General features: G+C 42.4%; 1 protein-coding gene across 1 annotated transcript in view; it reads right to left on the bottom strand.

Annotated features, from left to right (window-relative positions):
• The window catches only part of NTRK3 (neurotrophic receptor tyrosine kinase 3), a 538421-nt gene that overhangs the window by 466732 nt on the left and 51736 nt on the right, over nucleotides 1-19953 (bottom strand). The window lies entirely within an intron of this gene.

The raw sequence follows: 19953 nt of genomic DNA, 5'->3' as shown, positions 1-19953 counted from the left end.
ATTGTTCTAACCCACATTGGAGAGACTTCTAGGAAACCCATATTCTCATCCACTGCTGGTGGAAGCCAAAAATGGCACAATCTTCCTGTTGAGTCATTTGGCAAGATGTATTTGACCCTGATTTCCACTTCTAAGCATTCATTCAGTAATGAAGCAAGAGATAAAACTCAAAGGATGTTCATCAAATACTATTTATAATATGAAAACATGGGAAACAATATAAATTCCAAAATAGGGATTGATTAAATAAATTATGACGGAATCATTAAATAGGTTACCATGCAACCATATTAATATAACAAGGTGGGAAATCACTAATTACATGGAAAGTGTTCATGGAATACTGCTAAGAAGCAGATTATAAAACAGTTTATACATATAATCTCATTTTGCAATATGTATAAATGTATCCTAAACGTATCTATAAGCATAGAGAAGAGACTGATAGGATAAACAAGAAACTGTTAGTGGCTATTTCTGAGTAGTAAAACTTCAAATGGCTTTTCTTCTTTTGGCTCACTTCTATTTTCTACATTTTCTGCAATTAGTTTGGATTGCTTTTGTAACATGGAAAAATATTTTAGAAGAGTTCTATCTTTAACAATCTTCCAATTCTCTTGAGCCATCTTATTTTCTAAGTCTTGTGCTATGGATTTGGCCATCTTTCTTTAGTTCTGTTCACTTCTACCTTAAGGTCTCTGATTACGCCCAGCTTCATCCACCCGGAGATAGATTGGGAGCTTCCCAAAGACTCTGGTCCTTCCTTCTTTATCAACCAATCTCTACTAATCGGCTCAAAGGCTAGAGTAGTAGGACCCCATGTGTTTCTCCCTGTCCACCAATGGATGAATTTAACAGTAAGGGAAGTTAAGAAAGTGTCTGAGACTCAGCCTGTAGTTGAATGGAACTTCAAGTTGGATGGATTTCCCCATCCTGAGCTGCCCCATTGTCAGATAGGCTGTCCACTGCATGAGGCACCCACCCAAGGGGGGCAAGTGGAGGCTGATACACAATCCTTGTTAGGCTTGCTAAGCCACACGTTCACCATGCTCAGTGGGTGCAAGGCTCTATCCTTAAGGAGAAGGGGGTCTTTTTTTAAAATTCAGAGGGCAAATGCCACATGATCTCACTCATATGTGGAATTTAAGAAACAAAACAAACAAGCAAAGGGAAAAAAGAGAGATACCAATAAACAGACACTAAACTATAGAGAACAAAGTGACAGTCACCAGAGGGGAGGTGGGTGGAGGGATGGGTCAAATAGGTGATGGGGATTAAGGAGTACACTTACCATGAGAAAAAATAGTAAAATAAATAAATAAATAAATAAATAAATAAATAAATAAATAAATAAAAAATAAATAAATAATTTTTTAAAAAGAGAGATGAGGAGGACATGTCAAAAAGACAGTCCGACTGGTTAGATCTGGCACAATGTAAACATCAGATAAGTAATGGCAGCAACTCGGGATGCCTGGGTGGCTCAATTGGTTAAGGATCTGCCTTCAGCTCAGGTCATGATCCTGGGGTCCTGGGATCGAGTCCTGCATTGGGTTCCCCGCTCAGCGGGGCATCTGCTCGTCCCTCTGCACCTCCCCTTGCTTATGCGCTCTCTCTCTCAAATAAATAAATAAATAAATAAATAAATAAATAAATAAATAAATAAATAAATAAATAAATAAAATCTTTAAAAATATATAATGGTAGCAACAGATTATAAGCCATTTAATAAAATAAGAATCCAGGTATAACTCCTGATATAAATGGGGAAAAATAATAAATAAGTCAATGTTAAAAAAAATTCTTGAGTATAAGTGCAGGTTTCTCTAGGTGTCTGTCTAGAAGTAATACTTGGATCTTGCCAGCATTGCCTAAAAGTTTCCATTGCTTCACATCCTTGTCAAAACTCATTTGTTGTTCTTTTAAAAGTTCTGCCAATTTGTTCGGTGTGAAATGGTCTCCTACATAAAGCATTTTAGAACGTTGCCTGGCACATAGTAGGGTCTCGATAAGGTTGAGTTTTTATTTGAATTAAGATTTCCATAATCAGTATGGACATTGGGCACCTTTTCATTTGTTGGCTGACCATTAAAGTTTCCTCTTTTGTGAAAAAATTAAAATTTAAAACTTAAACATTTTTTAAATGAAATTCAGAAGGCAACCATCCTCTCGCCAGTCATGACACCAGCAGGGGTGAGTCTCCCTAGAGGGGATGTTTTTCCAATTTGTACAAAAACACTGTGGGCTCGCAGGGCCTCTCTTCCCTTCTATCATCTCCTCACATGCTTTCCAATTTGTTTCTACCCTGAGTTAATCTACTCTGTCCTGGAGAAAGCAACAGCCTTGCCTTTCACCCCATGGAGTGGCAATGAGGTCCTGCTCAGGTTCTCAACCCGGGCTGCACATTAGAATCCCCCAGGGAGATCTGCAAAGTCCAGATACCTCAGCCACACCTCAGACCTGTTAGCTCAGAAGGCCTGGAGTGAGACCCAGCCAGAGTTGAGAAGCACAGGAAGCAATGAAAACAACTTGAAGTTTAAAAAAAATTAAAAAATTAAAAAATCCTGGGTTTGGGGCTCAGTTCCTAGGCTTGTCACCACTTGGACAAGTTACTTTACTTTTTCCGGCCCAGTTTTTCAACTGTGACTCCACCAGATCAATGTTTTCCAGTCAAAATTATAATGTGAACCAGTCCGCCCTATGAATGTCCTATCGCTGACCCCAGCATGAGAGAGCACAAGAGAACTGGCCACTGTGACTGAGAAAGAAGGGTACAGTTGGGGAAGGGGAGAGGGTGAAGGCATGAGGTGATAAAACTCTGGCTCACCAGGCCATAAAACAGTGACTGAGAATGGAAAGTCTAGATGCTGTCTGAGATTCCTCTCATCCCTCACAATTGGTATTCCGCACATGTGTGCAAAGCTGGCGGGAAGATAAAACTCCGCTTCCACATGGCTCAGAGGGGATTGTGAATTGCCTAAATATGACACCATTGATTTCTCCCAGATTCAGGTCATCAGGCTCAGAGAATTTGCTGTTACTGCCACTCCCTCCTTACGCCATCTCAAGTCCTCACTTCCCGTGTACTGGGGAAAACCTTTTTGCTATTGCCAGTCTTTGCCAACCAGCTAGCTCTACTGAGACATCACCAAGAGAAATAGTCACCTGTCCAGAAAAGTAAAAACCCTTCGAGAACTTGGTCGAATCTCTTCCCTCTCCCAAGTCTTCAGCTCCTTCACAGAGACAAGCCACGTGCCATTTTCCTCCCCACTGAGAAGCTATCCTGTCGGGTGATGTGGTAGAGTTGAAAGAATGCTGGCTGAAGCCCCCCAAAAGTCTTGAGGTCAAGACAGAGCTCCACCACCTCCTCATTGCTTGAAGAAGCATACCATCCCTGAGCCTCAACTTCCTTGTTTGTAAAATGGGGATGATGATATCTGTTCTACTGTCCTCACGAGTTTTTGTGAGGATCAGTCGATAAATTGCAACTGATGGCAATTAATATATTATTTCAGCCAGGTTTCTTGTCGGGTCTGCCCAGCCTACATCCTCCCACCCTCAGACTCTGCCTCGTTGTGCTAAGCCTGCTTGAACTGGGTTGCCATTAGTTGCTACCAAGTGTCCTTATGAATACAGCTTTACAAATATACGGATAGGTAACAACGCTGCTGCTGATTATTATAATAGCAACACAAAAGCCTCTTGAGAAGGAACTGGATCACACCCTTGGGGATTCATGTCTAAGATATTTATGAAAACGGAACAACCCAAGGATAGGAAGTTATCGGTAGATTTCCAAAAGTATTGGCTATGGAATTAAACACATACAAGGGTCATTCCCCTGGATTCACCTGCTGCCTCAGTTTACTTAAAAGTCAGAAATTTAAACTTAAAAAAAAGTGTGTGGGTCAACTCTACTGCAATTTAAAAAACAATTTAAACAAGTTTAGGAAATTGGAGATGTTGATCATTGAGTCAAACAAACTATTAGGTTGGTCAATCTATGGCCGGTTGGCTATCAAAATATTGCCAGGACTCACACCTACCACTGACATGGATTTAAGGGAGACTCTAAGAGCATTAGGAATAATCCAGTTAGAGAGCACGCACAGCCAGTAACCTTGGTGAGGTGACTTCCCGCAGTTCTCACGGAGTAGTTAGAGGCTGATAGTTGCAAACTCTGACCTCGCACTCCCAGTCATCAAGGGCAAGGATGCAAACACCCAATAATATCATCATTCCCACAAAAGGTTTATGACTTTTTAGCTCCTTCAATTTTAAATTCCTAACACCCAGGAAGTTTTCTATTGCTTTACAACTCACCCCACAGCCCCTCACACACACGGACACGTACACACACAATCTCTGGAATTCTGGTGTGATGATTAGTATTTAAGGGAAGCCCCAAACATAGGGTCTCTTAGCTTGAACTCTTAGAAGGACATTGTAGCATCCTGTGTCATTTTGATGCAGAGGATGTATGAGCAAATAAAGAAAAAATGTGAAGCTGGAACTTCTATCATTGTCCTCCTGGGCTGCCACACCCACACTGTGAATAATAATTTGCTTTACGCAGATTAAGACTTGTGCAAGCCAAGATGAGCCTACTCAAAAACACAAAGCAAGTGCTTCAAGCCTTCCTGTAGCTGCTGGACTTTCCTCTGGTTTCTCTTCCACAAATTGCAACAATTGCTGAGCTACCACATTACCTGCTGGGGAAAGGGGCTCAGTACCACTGAACTAGACAGCATGAGGACCCTTTCCAGAATGTCAAGCAGGTACTGTCTTCCGTAACTGGGCTGGTTTCAAGTGTTGCACACCAGGACTGAAATGAGCCTTGCAAAGGCGGTATTCTGTCAGCAGTGCTGTGACTCTGGTTTTGGCTCCTTTTTATACCAGAATCTTGACTCCAACAAATGTTTGTGATCTACCAGATAAATATATATCTCAACATGTCCCTAAAAATGTTGGAACACCGGCTGTTACATGAGGAAAGAGCTCTATGGTCAAGCAAGTTTGAAAAACACTAGATTTTTTTTAAAAAGACTCCTTAAGTGGTAATACACATTGGTTATCTGGACCTTTTAAATGATAATACACATTGTGACTATCCCAGAGTGAGGTATGCTAGGGCTTCCAATTTTTCATCATAGGTATTTTTTAGGTAGGAGCACCTATTAACACCCCACAGAGCACAATTTGGGACAAACTGAACTGTGACAATATTCAGCAGAATTCTTTATCCCCAGATGGTGGGGATTCAACATAAAGGAATAAATGAGAATGTTTGAATTTACACACTACGGAAGGAGATTAAAAGAGATTTTACTCTGGTTTTAAGTATAATTAAATCCAACAAATTACAGATTACACATTTTAAAAACTTCTCTACTTATGAATTTCCAAGTTACAATTTTGCTGTAATCTTCCAAGTTATAGACTAAGCCACAACACAAGAGCACATCAGCTCGGCTTCCCACCAGCAGATGGCAGTAGCTGTAGTGCAAGGTCCTTCCAGTCTGGACCATAGAGTCCTTTGTTAGCAAGCAGCAATCTCCCTGGGGTTCTCTTTAGTTTGAGGTATTTTGCAAACATGAGTAATCCCATTGTGTACAATGAGTACAAAAGCAGCAAATGTTTTAAAATGCCCCAAATAAAGGGTGTGCAATTGTGATGGAGCTGAAAGAAGAATGCACCCCGCTACGCATATGCCATCTATGACAATCAGCAAGAGAGGAGGGGAGAAGACAAACGCAAGGGGGCTTGAGAGCAAGGGGCTACAAGATGAGCACCCACATGGGCTTCCCCTAAGCCAAATATTGATTCAGAAGAAAGCTGGGGCTTGGCTCAAGAACCTAATGGCAGAGTACAGTGAATGTGCTGTTGTTGAAATGCGTGTTCATTCATTCAGCCCCTATTTTATTGAGTGCCTAACATGAGCCAAACATACATGCTGGCTACTGGGAACATGTTAATCACTAAAACAGTCATGTCCTTATCATTGAGAAACTTACAGGCTGTGGGAAGATGGAGGGGGGAGAGAAATGGATAACAAACAAACAAAACAATAAAAGTGAAATGTTGGTAAGTACTATAAAAGAAGCAAAATAGGGAGTGGTGGTAGAAGGCAAGGGAAGTGAAGGTGGGGTGGGTGGTGGTATAGACGGGGTCCTTGGTGGATAACTGGAAGAGGATCCTAAGTGTCGGACCCTCCAAATCTGCACAGCATCACAGTGGGTGGGGAGGTGGGAAGTGTAGCTTCCATGGGGCTGAGGTGCTCCACGGGATGGAGGTGGAGGACAGAGAGTCACCCAGCTCTACAGACTTGCTAGCACACTGCACTGATCTACTTTGGAAAGAACATGGCCCACGAAATAGGTATCAGCAGGAAGAAGAAGCATCTGTTGGTTTTCAAGTTTCAAAAGACTCATACTCTGATTAAGTGGAAATGCTCCCGGGGCCTTGGTCCCCCTAGACTCAAACAAACAGACCTACAAAGAACATAACCTGTTTTTAAGTAGAGGAACTTCTGTGCTAACTAGCAAGGCTGTGGTGTTAATTTTTTACTTCTTATCACTAAAAAACTGAGGACATGTTTTACTGGATTTAACTAAGAGAACTGTCTGTTAACCTGATCTGGATTTTTTCTTATCTTGTGCACCAAGGAGTCTGCTGAGCCTCTTCTATTCTCCCTGAACTGATCTTGATCCACACTGGTTTGCACTTCCTGTGTCACAGCCTTCTATTGGCAGATAGCCCCCAGTTTTTATTTATTTATTAATTTTTTAAAGATTTATTTATTTATTTTAGAGAGAGAGGGAGCACATGCACAGGGGGAGGGGCAGAGGGAGAGAGCGAGAATCTCAAGTAGATTCCATGCTGAACATGGAGCCTGACATGGGGCTCAATTTCACATCCCTAAGATCATGACCTGAGCAGAAACCAAGAGTTGAATGCCTAACCGACTGAGCCACCCAGGCACCCTGACAGCCCCCGGTCTTTATTTAATAGGTCAAAATTATGTTCGGCATTTATCCATTATGGTGCTTTGTTTGCTAAGATTAGGTTTGGTTATGAGTAGTAGACAATTCAAAATAACAATGGTTTAAAAAGAAGTTTAAATTTCTCTCTCAAATAAAAATTGGAAGACGAATAGTCCAAGGATAATGGCAGCCCTGCTCCACAAAATCCTCATGAAGCCAGCCTCCTTCTCTCTTAAAACTCCACCAAGAATGGCCTCTGTTTACTCATGAGCCAATATGGTTGCTACAGCTCCAGCCATTACATCTGGATTCTCAGACAGTAGAAAAAAGGAAGAATGGTCTCTTCAAATGTATGTGTGGAACCGTAAGAAAAGTGCTATATACTTAACTCAGTGAGACAACATTGTGTAGAAAGCATCGTCCTTTCTTTAAATCTTTATTTAAATTCAATGTAGTTAACATATACTGTACTATTAGTTTCAGAGGTAGATTTAGTGGTTCATCAGTTGCATATAACACCCAGTGCTCATTACATGAAGTGCCCTCCTTAATGCCCAACAGAGAGTTACCCCATCCCCCCACCAACCTCCCCTGCAGCCACCCACAGTTTGTTTCCTAGAGTTCAGTGTCTTTTATGGTTTGCCTCACTCTCTGTTTTCATCTTATTTTATTTTTCCTTCCCTTCCCCTACGTTCATCTGTGTTGTTTCTTAAATTCCACATGAGTGAAATCATGTGGTATTTGTCTTTCCCTGACTGACTTATTTTGCTTAGCATTATACCCTCTAGCTCCATCCATGTCATTGCAAATGGCAAGATTTCATTCTTTTTCATGGTTGAATAATACTCCATTGTATGTATATATATGTATGTGTGTGTGTGTATATATATATATATATATACCACATCTTCTTTATCCATTCATCTATCATTGGACACTTAGGCTGCTTCCATTGTTTGGTTATTGTAGATAATGCTGCTATAAACATAGGGGTGCATGTATCCCTTTGAATTAGTGTTTTTGTACTTTGGGGGTAAATATATAAGAGCTTCTTTTGGTCCACAGTTCTGCTAGGCAGATTTCTAAGATGACCGCCCAGTGATTCACTCTCTTTTAGAATCTGAGTGTGAACAGAACCTGTGATCTACTTCTAGCCAATAGATTATGGCATAGTCACTCCCTTGAGTAGGTGACATTCATTGACAAAGGTGATGGGGTAATCACTCATGTGATTATATTATACAAGACTTTGTCTTAGACTGGAGTGAGAGATTTTTCTGTAAGCTCTGAAGAAGTAAGTTGCCATTTTGTGAGAGGGCCCAGGAAAGGGCAGTGTGGTAAGGAACTGAGGGATTTCTAGGAGTTGAGGGTGGCCCCTAGCTGACAGCCAACAGGGAAGTGGGGAGCTCAGTCCTACAATCACAAGGAACTGGCTTCAATCAACAATCAAATGAGCTTGGAAGAGGATTCCAAGCCCCAGACTGGAATGTGGCATAGACTGCAGCCTTGGGACACCCAGAGCAGTGTGACCCATTTAATCCATGTCCTAAACCCTGGAGACTATGATATAATAAGTGTATGTCTATTTGAGCTACTTAAGTGAATGGTAATTAACTACAGAGCAATAGAAAACTAATCCAATAGCACTCTAAAATTTCACAATAAAAAGCTTTTAGTGTTGGTTTGTTTTCATGTTCTTTTTTTGTTATGTTATGTTAGTCACCATACAGTACTTCATTTTGATGTAGAGTTCTATGATTCATTGCTTGCATATAACACCCAAGGGCTCATTGCAGTACATGCCCTCCTTAATACCCATTACTAGGCTAACCCATCCCCCCACCTCCTCTCCCCTCTGAAACCCTCAGTCTGTTTCCTGAAGTCCATAGTCTCTCATGGTTCATCTCCCCCTCTGATTTCCCCCCTTTCATTTTTCCCTGCCTTCTCCTAATGTCCTCCATGCTATTCCTTATGTTCTACATATGAGTGAAATCATATGATGATTGTCTTCCTCTGCTTATTTCACTTAGCATATTCTAATTCCAAGAAGATGTGGTCCATATATACAATGGAATATTACTCAGCCATCAGAAAGGATGAATACCCATCATTGCATCGACACGGATGTTAATGGAGGGGATTATGTCATGTGCTTTGTCGAAGATTAGTTGACCATAGAGTTGAGGGTCCATATCTGGGTTCTCTATTCTGTTCCATTGATCTATGTTCTGTTTTTGTGCCAGTACCATGTTGTCTTGGTGATCACAGCCTCGTAATATAGCTTGAAATCAGGCAACGGGATGCCCCCACATTTGTTTCTCTTTTTCAACATTTCCTTAGCAACTTGGGGTCTTCTCAGGTTCCATACAAATTTTGGGATTGTTTGTTCCAGCTCTTTGAAAAATGCCATTGGTATTTTGATCAGGATGGCACTGAAAGTATAGATTGCTCTGGGCAGCATAGACATTTTCACAATGTTTATTCTTCCAATCCATGAGCATGGAATGTTTTTCCATCTTTTTGTGTCTTCAATTTCTTTCATAAGTTTTTTGTAGCTTCAAGAGTATACATCATTTACCTCCTTGGTTAGGTTTATTCCAAGATATCTTATGGTTTTTGGTGCTATTGTAAATGGAACTGATTTCCTAATTTCTCTTTCTACAGTTACATTGTTAGTGTATAGAAAAGCAACTGATTTCTGTGCATTGATTTTGTATCCTGCCACATTACTGAATTGCTGTATGAGTTCTAGTAATTTGGGGGTGGAGTCTTTTGGGTTTTTTACATAAAGTATTGTGTCATCTGCGAAGAGAGAGAGTTTGACTTCTTCTTTGCCAATCTGAATACCTTTTTTTTCTTTTTGTTGTCTGATAGCTGATGCTAGGACTTCTAGTACTATATTGAGCAATAGTGGCGAGAGTGGGCATCCTTGTCGTGTTCCTGATCTTAAGGGAAAAGCTCTCAGCTTTTCTCCATTGAGAATGATGTTTGCTGTGGACTTTTCATAGATGGTTTTTATGAATTTGAGGAATGTTCCCTCTATCCCTACATTCTGAAGAGTTTTAATCAGGAAATGATGCTGTATTTTGTCAAATGCTTTTCCGCATCAATTGAGAGGATCACATGGTTCTTATCTCTTCTCTTATTAATGTGTTCTCTCACATTGATTTGCGAATGTTGAACCACACTTGCATCCCAGGAATAAATCCCACCTTGTCGTGATGGATAATCCTTTTAATGTACTGTTGGATCCTATTGGCTAGAATCTTGTTGATTTTGGCATCCATATTCATCAGGGATATTGGTCTGTAATTCTCCTTTTTGATGGGATGTTTGCCTAGTTTTGGGATCAAGGTAATGCTGGCCTCACAGAATGAGTTTGGAAGTTTTCCTTCTGTTTCTATTTTTTGAAACAGCTTCAGGAGAATGGGTATTATTTCATCTTTAACTGTTTGGTAGAATTTCCCTGGGAATCCATCAGGCCCTGGACTCTTGTTTTTTGGGAGGTTTTTGATCACTGCTTCAATTTCGTTACTGTTTATTGGTTTATTCAAATTGTCAATTTCTTCCTGTTTCAGTCTTGGTAGTTTATAGGTTTCCAGGAAGGCATCTACTTTTTCCATGTTGCTTAACTTATTGGCATCATGTTGTTGATTATAACTTCTAATAATTGTTTCTATTTCCTTGGTGTTAGTCATGATCTCTTCCCTTTCATTCATAATTTTATTAATTTGGGTCCTTTCTCTTTTCTTTTGGATAAGTCTGGCCAGTGGTTTACTGACCTTATTAATTCTTTCAAAGATAGTTTTGCTGATCTGCTCTACTGTATTTCTGGTTTCTAATTCATTGATCTCTGCTCTAATCTTAATTATTTCTCTTCTCCTGCTTGGCTTAGGCTTTATTTGTTATTCTTTCTCCAGTTCTTTAAGGTGTAAAGTTAGCTTGTGTATTTGGGATTTTTCTATTTTTTTGAGTGGGGCTTGGATGACTATGTATTTGGATGACGACTTGGATACTGCCTTTGCAGTATTCCATAAGTTTTGGACCGATGTATTTTTATTCTCATTGGTTTCCATGACTTGCATAAATTCTTCTTTAATTTCCTGGTTGACTCAAACATTCTTAAGCAGGATGGTCTTTAGCCGCCAAGTGTTTGAATTCCTACCAAATTTTTTCTTGTGATTGAGTTCCAGTTTCAACCACTGTGGTCTGAGAATATGCAGGGAATAATCTCAATCTTTTGGTGTAGGTTGAGACCTGATTTGTGACCCAATAGTGGTCTATTCTGGAGAAAGTTTCATGTGCATTAGAGAAGAATGAGTATTCTGTTGTTTTAGGATGGAATTTTCTGTATATATCTATGAAATCCATCTGGTTCAGTGTGTCATTCAAAGCTCTTGTTTCTTTGTTGATCTTCTGCTTAGGTAATCTGTCTGTTGCTGAGAGTGGAGTGTTGAGGTCTCCTACTATTAAAGTATTATTATCAATATGTTTCTTTATTTTGGTTAACAGTTAGCTTATGTAGTTGGCTGCTTCCATGTTGGAGGCATAAATGTTTATAATAGTTAGATCTTCTTGTTGGATGGACCCTTTAAGAATTATATAGTGTCCTTTTGTATCTCTTACTACAGTCTTTAGTTTAAAATCTAATTTGTCTGATATAAGAATTGCTACCTCAGCTTTCTTTTGAGGTCTGTTGGCATGAAAAATGGTACTCCATCCCCTCACTTTCAGTCTGGAGGTATCTTTAGGTTCAAAATGAGTCTCCTGTAGACAACATATGGATGGGTCATGTCTTTTTATCCAATCTGCAACCCTGTGCCATTTCATGGGAGCACTTAGGCCATTCACGTTGAGAGTGATTATTGAAAGATACGATTTTATTGCCATCATCTTGCCTGTGAAGTCCTTGTTTCTATAGATTATCTCTAAATTTCTGGCCTACATTACTCTTGGGGGTCTTCCTTCTTTTATAGAACCCCTATTAATATTTCTTGTAGGGCCAGCTTGGTGGTCACATATTCTTTCAGTTTCTGCTGGTCTTGGAAACTCCTCATCTCTCCACCCATTCTAAATGAGAGCCTTGCTGGATACAGTATCCTTGGCTGGATGTTCTTCTCATTTAGTACCCTGAATATGTCTTTCCAGCACTTTCTGGTTTGCCAGGTCTCTGTGGACAGGTCTGAAGTTATTCTGATGTTCCTTCCTCTGATGTTCCTCCCTCTGTACGTAAGAAATCTCTTCCCCCTAACCACTTTCAAGACTGTTTCCTTGGATCTAAGATTTACAAATTGTACAATTATATATCAGGGCGTCAGTCTGTTCTCACTGATCTTGGGAGGGATCTTCTCTGCCTCTTGGACACATATGCTTGTTTCCTTCCCCAGATTAGGGAAGTTCTCAGCTATGATTTGCTCAAATATATCTTGTAGACCTCTCTCTCTCTCTCCACCCCCTCAGGGATCCCAATAATTCTGACATTGGAACATTTCATCGTGTCATTAATCTCTCTTTCCAGGACACACTGTCTCTGTTTCTGTCTGTGCTGCTAAAAACTGAAGCCTCTCTGGTTGTGTGCCCCACAGCAACACACCCAGCGGAAGAACCCAGGGCCAGGCTGTCTCGGCCCTTTGTGCTTCTAAAACCACAGCTGCCCATGGTTCATGCACGCACACCCACAGCTCCTGGAGCCTGTCTGGGGGCTGCACTAAAGTCCTTTCCCCACCACTACCGGTTTGCGAGTCTGTGACTGGTCACCAGCACAGGACACTTTTGCACTCCTGTGTTATTTCACCTTCCCGGTGCCAGCACTTATGGTGGCTCCCTCCCCCTTCTGTTTATATTCTGATATCTGCCCACAGAATCACGGCTCCCCACTTTATACCTCAAGACCAACCACCAGAGATTTTCTGCTTGTAGAGATCCAAATATAAATTCTTACATCTCAGGCTGATTTCATGGGTGTTCAGAATGGTTTGATAGATATCCACCTAAATTCAGGGGACTGGTTGATACAGGATCCCTACTCCTCTGCCATCTTTTCCCTTCCTTTCATGTTCTTAAGTAAGGAGAAATTTTCTTCAATTATGTCATCGATTATTTTCTCTCGTTCATTTTCTTTGTTTCATCCTTCTGACTCTTATCATTCAAATGTTGAATACCCTAGGTTGATTTACATGTAGATGTATATATTTTTTCTCTTCTATTTTTCATTTTTCTGTCTTTTTGTTATACAAAGAGATTTGCTCAGCTTTATTTTCTAACCCTTCCATTGAGTTTCTCATTTCTGCTACCATGATTTTCATTTCTCACAGCCTATTTCATTCTCTGAATATTCTTTGTTTGGACAGCATATGTTCTTTCACAGATTCAGTGTCATCTCTTATGTCTCTAAGGATATTTATGATAGCCTTTTTCATTGACATTTTCTTCTCCCTTCAAAGTCTCTGTTTTCTCTCTGTTTCTTTTTTCCACCTCCAATAAGCTTGTTTGAGTTCCAGTCTTTCACAGTAGAATCTTTTCTCTTTTCTCAGCTCTCTGGTGGTCATATTCAGGAGTAGGGGCCTAAAACACTGATTGTAAGCTCTGAGCCCATTGGTGGGACTTGCTGGTTGTGAATAACACTGTCAAGGGAATATGGCTGAGCCATTTGCTGGCGGACATCAAAGTCAGTATCTTCAATGTCAATTTCTTCTTGATCTACTCAAATTTCACAGAGAAGAGTTTTTCAATCTCCTGCTAGGAAGTTGAAGGCCTGTGTTTGGAGATTCAAGGAGGGCAAGGAGTAGGGGAGAAGACTGGGAGTCTCGGCATTTGGTTTACACTCAGTCATTTTTGTCCCCCCTATTTTCAGCATGTACCCCTGACTTCAACTGTGTCTGGACTGTCTCTTTTACCTGTCCAGAAATAAAACACTCTTCTTACCCAGCAGCAAGAAGAGAGGAAGGGGATGTAAGGGTCTGACTGCTTCTTTTTTTATTGAGGTAAAACATATGTAACATATAATTTGCCATTTTAACCATTTGAGTCTACAGTTCAGTGGCATTAATTACAGTTACAATGTTGTGCAACCATCACCACTGCCTATTTCCAAAATTTTTCATCACACCAACAGAAATTCTGTACCCATGAAGCAAAAACTCCCATTCCAGCTGCTATTTAAAAAGCTTTCTACCAACCCTTTTTATTCCCTCTTTTACCTCCAGTTTCAAAAGTTTCTGGTGCCACTAAACCCTGAGACTTTGGGGATTCTGCAGTCTAAGTCCAGTTGGTTCTTAGGACTTTTCTTTGTCCTATTAGTTACATAAGCTACCATTTCTGCTTTGTAACTTCCAAAGTGATGTTGTTTCCACTATCATTGTCCCCATCCTTGTGGATTTATGGCAAAAAACAAACAAACAAACAAACAAACAACCACCCTCTTCACTGGTAGTTTTAGTGGCATTTTAGGACAGAATGAATTAGATGAGTGTGCTTAACCCATCGTTTTTACCAAAAAGTTCACCGGGTATGTAGATCTTATATCTGACCGCCTTGCCAAATGCTCTGATTTCCAACTACTTTCCAGGCTATTTCTTGAGTTAAGTATTTGATCATTTTGTGTACAAATAATGAGAGCTTCAAGACTCCTTGCAACACAGTCTGCTGAGTTAATGCAATTCTCCCCTCGAACTACAAGTAACGTAGAAAATTCAAGAGCTGCACTTGAAAGAAAGGAGAAATGCCATGGTGTCAGAAATCAAGAGAGAAGTCAGAGCTGAAAAGGTACAGGAAAGGTAATGACCACCCACAGAGGGTTTGGGGTTATGGACCAGGGTTCTAACACTCACATAAGACAAAAGACGCTGCCTTAGCTCTTGAAGTGGGGGGACTGAGCTGTAAGAGGTGCTTTTTGTGTCCAGTGTCATATGCCTTTGGCCAGCCCTTGATTTCCTGGTAGCAAAATGACAGAGTCCCATGTCTAGTGTGCACTTAAGAGCAGAAGCCAGGTCATGTAGGGTCTAATAGGCCAAGATAAGAAGTTTGGAAGGTTTTTACATGGCAGAATAATATTATCTTACCTATGTTTCCAAAACATTCCTGTGGTTGCTGTGTGGAGAAATGGATATTAGTGGTAGCAGGAAAAGAATTTGGGAGGCCATTGCAGTTGTCAAGGGGAGTGTTCTGATTATCTATTGCTGGGTAACAAACCAAATTAAGTAGCATTAAAACAATAACCATTTTGTTAAGCTCATGGATTCTTTGGGTCAAGAATTCAGAAGGGGCACAGTAAAGATAGCTTACTTCTGCTCCATGATATCTGGATCCTCAGCAGGAAAGTCTCAAATGAGTGTGGAGGAGTTCAAAGGCTAGAAACCATAAAAGCTGGGCTTAACCAGAATTGTCAACTGGGCCACCTACATGCGCTTCTCTTGGGCTTCCTCACAGCTTGGCAGCTCAGTCAAGAGGGAGCATCCGAAAAGAATATCCCAAACAGAATCAAATAGAAGCCTCTCATGATCTATACTGAGAAGTCATGTAGTATCACTTCCGCCATACTCTATTGGTCAACGTAGTCCCAGGCCCATCCATGTTCAAGGGGAGGGAACATCACCCCCACCTCTCAATGAGAGAAGTATCAAAGCATTTGGAGGCAGTGTTTTTAAAGTGCTAAGGGAGAGATGATTGCGACTACAACTAATACAATAGCAGTAGAGATGGTGGGAGAAGACAGATTCAAGAGACATTTGGGAGTCAAGCCAAGGAACTTGCTATTGAATTGTGTGCTAGAAAAAGGCCAAGTGCTATTTAAAAAAAATGAATCAAGAGTGCCTCCAAGGATTTTAACCCGAGCATTTGGGTAAATGGCAGTGCCATTTATGAGATGGGGGTGGAGTTATCCCAGAAGGTTTTATTTCATTCAAAAAGAAAGGTTAAAAGAAAATTTCATTTTTGACCACCCAATATGCACAGATTTTGTGCTTGAAATGTGTCTTCTCATTTAATCTTTAAAACAGCTCTGTGAAGTAGGACTATTTACTTCCCTTTTTCAAATGTAGTAACCAAAATCCCAAGGATAAGCTACTTGCATAAGGTTACATGGAAAGTGAGTGTCAGAACCAGGATTCAAACTTTAGACTCTACTCTTTCTACTCAACAGTCTGCCCTTAGCCAAGAGCACATAACTAGGGAATGGCAGAACTAGACTTTAAAATAAATTCTAGCCCTAAAGCCTCTGCTCTTAACAGTACAGATGGTGACTGAAGGCAACACAGCAGGCTTACTACCAGGGCCCAGCCCATTCAATTAGAAGAATACTAACTCTCTGAATAAGAATGCCAAGGCCCCACGTTATGCCCAGTGCTCCCTGGATAGTCCCATGCACACCATAATGTTCTGTGAATGGGAGATGATTCTCAATCTTAAAAGAGAAAGGAAAGGAAAAGGAAGAAAAAGGCCTGCCATTAAATGCCTTGACTGAGAAGTCACCGCTTAAAACTTGTCCACAGATCATCCATCCACCCAGGACATGGTGTTATGGATGGATATTCCTTGAAGACACAGAGCTGTGTGGGTGTTAACCCAAAGGTAACAGCAGTACCATCAACTTCTGAAATACAAGAGAAGAGCTCTTTGTTTTGCTTAAATCCCAAATCTTTGATCATCCGCATCACACATCTTTGATGCTCTGGCAATCTGCAATTGGTGAAAATTAACACTCAGTTAGGAAACAGGTTAAAGAGGCAGTGAGAAGTGAGATTTAGGTCTTAGATCTGAACAGTGGTACCCTTTTTCTCCACCCCCTTCCCACTCAGAAGATAAGGCTTGTTTATTGTCCCTCTGTTCCACTGGAAGTGAAGTTTCTTGAGATCATGGACTTATCTGCCATAGTCATTCAATCTCCAGCGTGGAAAAAAGAATCTAGTGGGGAGTATGTCCTCAGTGAGTACTTGTTGAGTAAATGAATCAATAACCTACTTACTTTTCTTTCCTCCTACACTACGAAAGAAGAGCATGTCTTTTCTATTGGAGGAATCTCAGGGTGCCGAATCTTCCCATCCCGATTGCCCACCACCTGAACCAGAATAACTTCAGCCCGAGAACAGCACAGGGCTTCCTGATGGCTGGCATGCTACCAGGTGGGCATCCCTCCATCCATGATCCTGTTGGTGCCTTATGTAACTGGTAGTCTCCAGGTCATGGAGTGCCAGAGGAACCAGGCAACCAAAGACAGATATCCCACCTGTGTCTCTCCAGGATGCCAGTCCTGCAGCCAAAAGCAGATGGGACACATCCTCTGCTATGTCCCCAGCCTATCCCCATCCTGCCCACCCCAATCAGCCAGCCTCGCCTTCATGCCCACAGGTGACACCAGCCTCTCACCCAGAAAAATGCCTGTCTGGGCCACCGGATTCAGCAAGATATTCAACTCAGGATATTTGATAACCTTAGACAGCCAGAAAAGGAAAAAGAGAAAGCAAGGGGCGAGAGGGAGAGAAGGAGGAAATGACAGACATTTGTTTCCAAGGGAATGCGTTTCTGAGGGAGGAGAGGAAAACAGAAAGTGATAGACTCTTCCTTCTTATAATGGCTTCTTCCGAAACATGTCAAATTCTTCTCTAGAAACTTAAATAAAAGTTGTAACCACAAGGTTCTCATGAACTTTGGAGGCAGACAGACCTGGTTTTGATTGCTGGCTGTGGCGTCTGCTTGTTCTGTGGCTTCCGTGGCCCCTCTGAACCTGTTTCCTCCCCATAAAAGTGGGGAAATAGCTTGTAGGGGGACCATGAAGATTCACTGAGGGATTGGAGGTGAACTCGCCTTGTGCACCTCATAGCACTCAAAAAGGTACTTGATTTTTTTTTCCTCCCCTTGCTACCCCTGCTATGTTGAAACCCTGCCTTTGGTTGGCCTCCATTTTTTTGTGGGTTTGTGTGTTCCATGGCCCCTCACAAGCATCTGACCCTGGATCATGAACTCAGGAAAGAAATTCATTCACGAAGAAGATTTGTGATAAATAAGTTGCCATGCCCCAAGTCAGCAGTCAGATGTTGAAGATGTTCCCAGGAACGTATCTGCCTTCAGTGGGGCAGCTCACCCCAAGTCTCATGGTGAGATAAATCAGGGTCAGCACGGAGAGAGCAAGGTCTTGGGGTGGGGAGAAACGGGGGAGGAGGAAGAAGCCGAGGCCCGGGGGGTTAACAAGCTCATCCACGTGAGTTAGTAGGTGGCAGAACTGGGATTCCCAGTCAGGCCCGTTGAAACCCAAGCCTGACCTCAGAGCGTCTAAGTTGGAGGCCTCTGCCACTGCGTGATGCAGAATGAGGGTTCCACAGAGGACCAGGGCCCGGACAGACAGCAGACATCTGCAGCAGGCGGGAGAGCCTTCAGGGCTGTGGGGAGGAGAAGTGGTAAGACAGGCTGTGTCCTGGACCGTCGCCCCAGGGGACCCTGAGAACTCTTTGGGAGGAATTTGAGAGTGGGGATGGTGGTCAGGGTGTTAATGTCCCTGAAATTCTATGGAGGGGAGCTGTACCCTTCAGGTTCCTTTGATGCTAATAATAAAAGCCAGCTCCAAATAGCATATCTTATACAGGAAAGGAATGTACTGGAGGAGAGAAGAACTAATGTGAATCCTAGAGAACTTGGCACAAATCAGAAGAGGCCTGGCAGCCATGAGGTCCCGAAAGTTCACCCAAGTGAAAAGCTGATTGGGCCCCTGCTGATGGAGCACCCATCCATCCCTCCCGCACCCACACCTGCTGGGCTCTCCTCCGCTGCCTGGCCCCAGCGACTAACTCCAAAATTCTTGTGTCATGACTCCGTCCATGTTCACAACTCCAGCAGCAGCCCCCAAGGGCCCACAATAGGAGCAGTGTGTACGTGTGTGTGCATGTGTGTACGTGGGTGTGTGTACGCACGCATGTGCCCGATGAGGGTGGATATCCAGAGAGGAAGTGCTTGGCACCCTCTGCTTCCCATGGTAGGAGGTAGGTTCCTGCCTCTCAACAAGATCCTCTCAATGCATGGATTTTCCCAATAAAAAGCATGTCCAGATGTTTGGTAGCCAAACCGGTACAATGTCCACCTCAGATGCTAACCCACCTGTCCACCCTAGGCTATGACTGCCACAGAGCTCACAAAAGGTTTGCTCAGACAGTTACTTCTGGGAGGTAGACAGAGCAGATACTGGGATTTCTAGCTCTGGATCAAGGTTCCCCCAAAACTCCCTAATGCCACCACAGGGTGCCTCCAGGGGAAACGGCCCATTCATAGCCCTTGGCAGACGGGCCAGCCGGCACACAGCAGACTCAGAAACGGCCTACTGGCTCCTCTCTCTCTCTCTTTTTAAAAATATTTTATTTATTTATTTGAGAGAGAGTGTGCACGTGAGTGGAGGGGGAGGGGGAGGGGGAGGGGGAGGGGGAGGGATAGAGGCAGAGGCAGACTCCCCACTGAGCAAGGAGCCCGAGGCAGGACTCAATCCTAGGACCCAGGATTATGACCGGAGCCGAAGGCAGATGCTTAACTGACTGAGCCACCCAGGGGCCCCTGGCTCCCCTCTTTCTTCTGACAAGCTCAGCACACTTCCAGGAGACCTTCTCCTTCATCCCCTCTGAATGCTCAGAAATGAAAAAGAAAGGGGGCCATGGAGGTCAGAAAAGGGAAGTCAGCTGCCCCGTGACGTTGTGGGCTCACCCCACCGATACAGATCTGTGGCTCATGCTGGGATTTGGAGCCAGACCCAGAGAGCAAATGTCGGGTCCCCAGCCTGTGTGGGACCTGGGTATGTCCCATAAGCCTCAGCCTGTTGTATCCAGTGGGAAACAGTAAAACAGCCGTCCCCCTCACAGTGTTGTGGTGAGAATTTAACGAGAGAAAGATGCACCCCCGAGTATGACCAAGACGGGCACGATTATTATAACCAGCTCCTCGGACGAGCCTCATTTGAGGGTTTCCAGACACAAACAGCTTTGCTTGCAGTTTCAGT

The sequence above is a fragment of the Ursus americanus genome, chromosome 28 (genome assembly GCF_024610735.1).
Source record: "Ursus americanus isolate L20-20 chromosome 28, mUrsAme1.1.p, whole genome shotgun sequence".
Taxonomy (NCBI): domain Eukaryota; kingdom Metazoa; phylum Chordata; class Mammalia; order Carnivora; family Ursidae; genus Ursus; species Ursus americanus.
This window is presented reverse-complemented; position numbering and strand designations above follow the sequence as displayed.